Here is an 8,773-nt window from a genome sequence, read left to right as displayed (position 1 = left end):
ATTACTATATGAGAGAAATTGCATTCTAAGCACAATGCTTTCTTTTTTACATTTTCTTTTTTTATTGGATATTTTATTTACATTTCAAATGTTATTCCTTTTTTCCAGTTTCCCCTCCAGAAACCACATATCCCATCCCCTCGACCCTGCTTCTATGTGGGTGCTTCCCCACCTACCCATCCACCCACTCCCACCTCCCTGCCCTGACATTCCCCAACACTGGAGCATGGAGCCTTCACAAGACAAAGGGCCTCTCCTCCCACTGATGTCCCACAAGGCCAGTCTCTGCTACATATGCAGCCTTGGGTCTCTCCATGTGTATTCTTTGGTTGTTGGTTTAGACCCTTGGAGCTCTGGGAGGGAGGAAGGGTATTGTGGTTTGAACTCACGACCTTTGGAAGAGCAAGCAGTCTGTGCTCTTAACCACTGAGCCATCACTCCAGGCCTTCTAAGCACAATGCTTAAACTTAGGAGATGTCTAGTGGGAGTAGATAGATGCCTAATGAGTGGTGCAAACAAGCACCACTAATTAATTGATGACAATTAGAAATGAGGTACAGGAACTATACAACAGAGCAGCCAAGGGAAACTTCAGGCATGAGGCAGAACTTCAGTGAGACCTGAAAGATGGTTAGGATATGAGTGTGCAGAGTGAATGGTGTAGTCGGACAGGCTGTTTGGATGGAGTAATTGAAGGATACACACATCACGTATGCTCAACCATAACTGAAGCAGAAGGTGTGGCTTTCAGTTGACCATGATGTAAAACTGGAAAAAAAAGAACAACAACAACAAAAAAGCACTTGAATAAAAAACCGACATAATCTGCACTAAATAGTGGGGAATAAAAATGGGACTGATAATTTTGCATATTATCAAAAATGTTCATACAAATTAATGGGATCTAAGTAAAAAAGTAAAAATAAACCCAAGATAGTATAATAAGAGTAACCAATAGATTTAGAAGCATGTTTACATTTAAGGCATGGCTCTGCCATGTCATATTCCATTTCAGAGATGTACAGAACTCTAACTTTCAGTACAAAATGTTATAGTTAATCTCTGTTTTTTTCTTTTCCTTTTTTTTCTTTTTTTCAAGACAGGGTTTCTCTGTGTAGCCCTGGCTGTCGTGGAACTCACTCTGTAGACCAGGCTGGCCTTGAACTCAGAAATCTTCTTGCCTCTGCCTCCCAAGTGCTGGGATTAAAGGCATGCGACACCACTGCCCAGCAGTTAATCTGTTTTTAACCCAGCATACTAAATGTGTTTGGCTAACTGACATATGCAAATGTAGGAACACATGATACAACAGTAATCAGATATTACTTAATGAGTTAATTGTGTGTCTAGTTTTTAAAAGAAATTTTCTACAGTACTACATCACTCTGGTTATAAACCAACCATTCATCAAAACTCATCAATTAGAAGAACACGTGAAGCAATAATTGTTAATACTTAACAACATGACCTGTAAGACATATCAAAGATTCTTATATATTTAATGTCTTCTGTGATCCAACTTTTAAGACATAATGGAAATATTTTGCTTTAAATAATTAATGATCAATTTCAAATTTGACATTTCTTCTGTAATATATGATTACTGTCAAAACATTAAAGAAAGGCACTTCAGTTCAACTACTGACTTCAATAGATGTTGAAAAATAATCAGTTTTTACTTCAATAGAAATTCCTTCTTATAGTATAATAAGTTTTAATAGTAAACATGCAGAAATTTCTCACACATCCTCTTGATCTTGTATTTATTACTTTTTCCTTCAGGATAAAGAAAGTCACTATCAGGATAAAAAGGATTCAGGACCACACCTTAAAATGAATATGATGTGGGATGGAGACACATACCTCTTATCCTAGCACTGGAGGGGCTTAAATAAGAGCTCCTAGATACCAAAGCCATCCTGATCTATCTAATGATAATAACAACAATAAAAAGAAGTAGAAAGTCATACAAAACACGCCTAAACATGGAGGTAAGAAAACATTCATTAACTTTTACCAATGAAATTACAGTGTCTTACAACTGAAAGCTGTAACAAGCATGCTTAGCACTGACCATAAAAGAAACTAAAAATAAAGTATATCTTGTTGACACCTGTATCCCCATCCACCTGCCACTTCCTGACAGAGTAAGGCTGCATTTTACAACACCTTCAAGTCAACAACTACATTTGGGCAGGTAGAGAAGGGGTATAGATCTGAGAGGAGTTGGAAGAGGGAGGTGAACATGATCAAAACACATTGTATAAAATTCAAAATAAAATTCGATTTACATGCCATTATGTATGCTTCCAATATCCTCATGTCCTGATACACACAGCTTTGTGCTCAGAATCAATTTTCTGCTTCCCACTCAAGATCCTGTCAAATAAATTAAATAATAGTCACAAGATTGAAATCTATAATGAAAATATAACCTGTACCTGAGATAGTATGAGCATGAAGAATCTGAGTTTCAATAGATACGTTTTGAGACAAGTTGATTTAATATTGAGTGAGAAAATTGATTGCTGCCTTAAAAACTGTAGCGTGAACACAGATAAACTCTGGAAGAATTCTTCAAATCGAATAGTTTATAATTAACTCCCCACTTTCATTCTATCTGAAAAGAGTCAAATCTACTTGAAGCTAATTTTTAAAAAAATTACTACTACCATTTATTTATTTATTTACTATTTATTTGAGAGAATGAGAACATTCTGTCCTACCTTTAGTGGGGTACTGCAATAAGGGTAGCAGCAATCACTCCACTCTGGACAGCTCGATAAACAGCCTAAGGCTAAAGAAAGACTTCTGTTTCTGTTCAGTCTGGTTCCAAAAAGCCCCGAATCGGCACTGAAGAGCAATAAATACAGCACTACGAGAGGTACTGCGAGGAGAGGCAGCAGTCTCAGAACAGAGCTCAGACCCAGTGAGTGACCTTCCACAGTCAACTGTGGACAATGGTGGAAAGGTGGAAACACTTTTCATCCTTACAAACTGGTTTCATCTTCATTCTGATAGATAGAAGCTCAGAAAGTGCTTGGCACATTTATTATCTCTGGAATAGGACCCGCATGTCAACGTTTCAGTACCGCTGACTGATGAACAAAAAGCAATCTTCCCGCTGGCTGAGGACCATACTATCTAACTCAGTAGCAGACATTATGAAAGGGGCTCACGGTGTGTTGGCAACCTAGTAAGAGTTATCCCAACACCCTTGAATTATATGGCAGTTGAAACCTCTATACATTGCTGCTGGATTAAAGTCCCTTTTGAATGCAGTGACTGTATTTTTTATAATACACTGTAGTGTTCAGCACCACCCTGATATCTAGTGTCCATTAAACCAATAAGAGAGAATTTAAAGAGACGGTAATAGATAGGACTTGAGGGGCAATTTAGCTGTTAGTTTTAATCTAGCTGTGCCTTAGGACCTCTAATGAAACTGACATCATCTAAGGTAGTCCAGTAGATAAAACAGAGGAAGGACCAGTGATTACACTGGAGAACTCCGCGTCCTCCTGAAGCATTTTCTAAAACAGGTGCCTCCTTTAGGCTTACTCTGAGGACCTCACCATGGCGCCCAGAGCAGGTTACTTAGGGAAATGCCAGTTCCAATTCTATAATTGTAACAATAAAATGTATCTGGGTGATGTCACCACAGGTACTAGCATGTGCCCTAGGTACTAGCGTGAATAAATTAAATAGTGACCCATTTATTCATTATAGTGTTCTTATAAAGTTACTTTTAAATTAAAAGAAGAAAGATGGCCAATGAGATTACTCTGTGGATAAAGGTGTCTCTCATCAAATACAAATATGCTAGATCAACTCCCAGAACCTCCAAGTTTTCTTTTGACCTCCTGCAGTAAATATGATTTTCAGTGGATGTGTGTCTTCTGCTGAAAATTAAGTGACTTTTTCTTACACAGCTACTCATTTGATCTAACAAAACTGAGAAACAGAGAGGGGGAGTATTTGTGGTATTCACTCAACTGTAGATGGACATCTAGGTTGGATCCATATCATAGTCATTGTAGACAGTGGAAATGAATGCATACAGAATGATACAAGGTATAAATTTATTGGGAAACTCACTAAGCTGCCTCTGCAGTCAAATATTTTGTTCTTTTTTCTCAAAAAAAAAGCTGTTTTAATCTTATTAATTGCTGGGCTATATGAAGAAAATGATTTTGTGAAAAGCAGTTTGGGGTAATGAGTGATTATTCAGCCATACTTTCAAATTAACATGACTGAGATCTGAGTGCACTGAATTTTAAGCAATAGAGATTATTGAAAAATGTTGATTTGCTCAAAAAAGTAATGCAGGTATGTGAATGAGAAGGTGTGTAGATCAATCCCTGGCAGCAGAAAGCTGGATTCTTTTCCATTGTTTATAGGCTCTGCTGTCAGTGGAACAATAGATTTTTTTGGAGAATTTAAGATCTTTCCACAGAAAATAAAAACACAACTTGACAGATGAGTCACACTTGAGTATCAATTATCTTTAAATTTTTGTAGGTATGCTTCTTGAACTGACTTTAGAATTAACATTACTGACTCATCTTTCCAATGAAGACCGAGAGTAAACTCTTAAATTCCTAGAGATTCAACTTTGAAATGAGTGTATCAATCTTAAACTATCCTTATACATTTAGAACTTGAACAAACTGTAAGCACGAGTCTATAAACCTTACTTGGTATTTTTCATGAAATTCTTGACATCAGAATAAAGCTACAGGTAGTGGATAACTAAGTGAGAGACTGTGCCCTTGGCACAGCAAAGCCACAGGTTCCTTACCCAGTAGCAATAGATAGATAGATAGATAGATAGATAGATAGATAGATAGATAGATAGATAGATAGACAGATAGATAGACAGACAGACAGACAGACAGACAGACATACACATACATACATACATACATACATACATACATACATACATACATACATACATACATACATGGTTTGAATGCTAGTGTGAACAGGCCAGGTACTACCTGGTTTTGCACTCCAGGCTGCTCAGCCCAATTGTGTTTCCTATTTGCCCATTTTCCTAATTCACACCTACTTTGCTCTCAAACTTTCTAACAATTTTTCCCACCTTCGTTATCACCTGAGACTCTCATCCTCTATTTCCCTTAGAAGAGAAAATGTCCCACTTCTCACCTTTCTCCTTGTCTCCTTCTTCTTGCCCCAACTTCTGTAGACTGTCATTCCATTCTGATTTCTTCGGAGATCAATCAGCTTGTTTAGATTTGCATTATGGTAAGATCATGCAATAGTTATTATTCCTGTGTCTTGCTTACTTCCATTAACACAGTGATGGCCAATTCCATCTCTGCTTTTACATATGGCGGGATTTCCCTCTCTCTTCTGTCTTAACACTAGTGTGATGTGGATGCCCTTCACTCACTAGATGATCAGTTCCAAGATTTCCAAGATTGATTCTATATGTTGTCTATATTAATAGTGCTACAAAGAACTCGGGAGCTCAAGTGTTTTTTCATTATACTTATTTCATTTCTATTAGATATATTCTCAGCAGAAGAGTTTCTATCTCATAGAGTGGGTCCAAATTTCAGTTTTAAAGGAAATTCTACTCTTCCTCCCAGCTCAATAGACTTAAGCATAACACTGAGGTGTGGTAATAAATGATAGAATGATAGAGTGACTATATATATATATATATATATATATATATACATATATATATGCACTCAATATCTCAAAAAGCTAGAAAAAATGTCACAGAAATGCAGATATATGACTGATAAAACAAGTATTTTTAACATGATAGATAACTACAAATACATAATACATACACACGCTGAAATATCACGTTACCCCATTATTGTATGCCATTTTATATTTTTATTTATCAGTTAAAATTAAAATAAGAACACAAGTAAATAATAAAATACTTTTAAAAATAAGAAAATACTATCCATCACTGTAACCTGGCTATCTTAGTCAGTTCTGATTCACGTTCCCTTCTTTTTCTCCAGTTACCTAGAAATAGCTATGTACCTCGTCACAGCCACCTCCTCCATGGATGCCTTAGGACTTCTCCAATCATTTGTATCCTGTCTCTCTCAGTCTTCCATTATCAATACTCCTTTATGCAAATCTTTGAATTTTTCATGTCCATATTCTAACATTATTATTTTTCATTTTGCTCCATTTCCTGCCACCTATAGCCCGATTTCTTCATAGCAGATTTCTAAAGGCAATATTCACCACCTCCAATGCCTCTTCTCTTACCTCTCATTCTGTCTTAAATCTGTTCCTGAAATGGCTCCTTTAAAGACTGCTAATTATCACAAAGTTGAGCCCATATGTGACTCTCGATCCTCATGTTACTTTATAGAAGTTCAGCATAGGACATGGGTAATTACTTGGTGTTTGAAATATGTCACCCATCTTCCTAGTTTCCTCCTACTTTTTGGACACCTTCTTCAGTTTCTATCAATTCCTTCTCTGCTCTCTTGGCCTCAGGTCATCTGTTTGCTTCTTATACTCAGTCTCTTGGTAAGAACTCTGAATACAACCCACATATGGGGGATCCCTCACAAATATTTATCTTTATTCCAAACCTCTTCTCCAGACTTTTACACACACTGCCTATGTAAAGACAGTCTAGTGAGACAACACTGAATGAACGCCAGCTCTAGCCCTTACCCCACACCATACTCCCAAACCCCTATCCCTGTTGATAGCAGCTGCAACTGACTATCCCAAAGCCCAGCACCATTCTTGATGCCTCCTTTCCTCTTAAACTCAACACTCAACATATTGTTACTTTCTTCTTGGAAACGAAGACCTCAGCCCAGAAAAGCTAAATGACTTGTCCCTCGTTCTCAGCTAGCAAGTGACTGCCAATTCTCCAATCTTCTCCCCAGTACGGCAGCATGGGCCAGCTCCTGAGTACCTCACCTTCATCCAGGTGACACTATTTGAAAACTAGTCACCTGGTCAACTGTTTACTGCTCCAAAGGCAGTGGTAGCAGCGGAAAATGGAACTGATAAATGAGACAGACTAACGTCTCATGCAAGGCTCAACTTTATTCTGATCATCACACAATTTATACCTGGAGTGTTAAGAGAGGTTCCATGATTAAAGCGTGCAAAGTAAGCTGCACCGTGTATACCAGCCGCACGCCACAAAATCATTTTTCCAGAGAAGCATATAAACAAAAAACAAGAAAGAATTTTAATGATAGCCGGGCGGGATGACGCATGCCTTTAATCCCAGCACTCGGGAGGCGGAGGCAGGCAGATTTCTGAGTTTGAGGCCAGCCTGGTCTACAAAAGTGAGTTCCAGAAAAACCAATAAATAAATAAATAAATAAATAAATAAATAATGAACAAACTGAAGTAAATTTGCTCCATCTACTACACCTGGGAAAGGCACAAGAGCATAATCCAAGAACAATTTTCATGTTTTTTAAGAAACTGAGGTCACAAGAGTCTTGCCTTGTTTTCTCACATGTACTCAGAATTCTCCTCACACAGATCCATGCTTGACTATCCCGACAGTCAAGCACAAACATTGGAAAGAAATATTTATGGTACATTTATGTATTGCGGAGATTATGGTTATCTGAGGTACTGAGTTGTAACTTGAAACTAATATACTGTCTGTTATATATTACATTTTCACAGCTGGCAAAAGATTCTATCTTTTTTATTTAACACAGGGCGATCCGGCCGGCCTCAGACTTGCCTTGAACTTCGTAACCTCCATCCTCTATAAACCTAAAGCTAGAAGTGCCAGCACACAACTGGTTGGTGCCGTGCTGAGGATCAAAGCCAGGGCTTCAGGCTCAGTGAGCATTCAACCTACTGATTTACATTCCCTAGCCCCGTAAAAAGACATTTGTTCTAAAATGGAAGCAAATTATCCTTAGTTCATCAAAGAGTTAGTAAGGACTACTTTTCCTCTGTCTTTATACAAAATTAGCAGGTCCCCAAATTATTCCATCATATGAACTCCAGACACAGATTTTCCAGTCCTCTTACCAGAAGTGAGTGCCATAGACATCCTATGACCTCTCTAACTCTAACCCATTTGGCAACTGGCAGCTAATTCATGAGGTTTCGACCAGATGTTTATGACCCCATTCCATTCTCTCTGATTCTATGAGTTGCAAATGCCAAAATTAGCAGATTGTCTCAAAGATGTTATCCGTCTAAACTGTTTTGATTCTTTGCCCCAAATGTTTGTGTTGCACATACTCTAAATGATGTCAAGTCTCATCTGTTTAAGGGAAAAATGGTTTGGGGGGGGAAAACCCATTAAGTTCGCTGAGTATCGACATTGTTTATAAGCATTATAATAGGTCAGTTCCTTTAGCAGAGACTGTTTCCAGAGCAGTCAGTAGCTTGTTTTTCTAGCTTTTTTATTTTTTTGGTTTTGGTTTTGTTTTGGTTTGGTTTTTGGTTTTTGGTTTTTGGTTTTTTTTTTTTTCAAGACAGGGTTTCTCTGTATAGCCTGGCTGTCCTGGAACTCACTTTGTAGACCATGCTCAGAAATCCCCCTGCCTCTGCCTCCCAAGTGCTGGGATTAAAAGCGTGTGCCACCACCGCCTGGCTAACATTTTATTTTTAAATCCTGGTATTTTCTCTTTGATTCTGTAGGCCTTCATAAAACGGTTGTCTATGTTTTACAGAATACAATGAAGTTCTGGAAAAACATAGTTTACATGGATTCCAATCTGTCATTTTCATTTTTTATGACCCAAAATATTTTTTCCTTTTCTTTTCTTTT

At 37.7% G+C, this 8,773-nt stretch overlaps 1 long non-coding RNA gene across 1 annotated transcript; it reads right to left on the bottom strand.

Annotated features, from left to right (window-relative positions):
- Positions 1-476: 476 nt before the first annotated feature.
- Positions 477-2,935, bottom strand: LOC115064019. The gene is made up of 3 exons (XR_003843854.1): positions 2,727-2,935; positions 2,292-2,379; positions 477-768 (listed from the first exon to the last, which is right to left on the bottom strand). It is a non-coding gene; the product is annotated as an uncharacterized LOC115064019 (long non-coding RNA).
- Between the last annotated feature and the right edge of the window lie 5,838 nt (positions 2,936-8,773).

This window comes from Mus pahari, chromosome 5 (genome assembly GCF_900095145.1).
Source record: "Mus pahari chromosome 5, PAHARI_EIJ_v1.1, whole genome shotgun sequence".
In the NCBI taxonomy this organism is placed as follows: Eukaryota; Metazoa; Chordata; class Mammalia; order Rodentia; family Muridae; genus Mus; species Mus pahari.
Note: the sequence above shows the minus strand (reverse complement) of the source record. Positions and strands in the feature narration are given on the sequence as shown.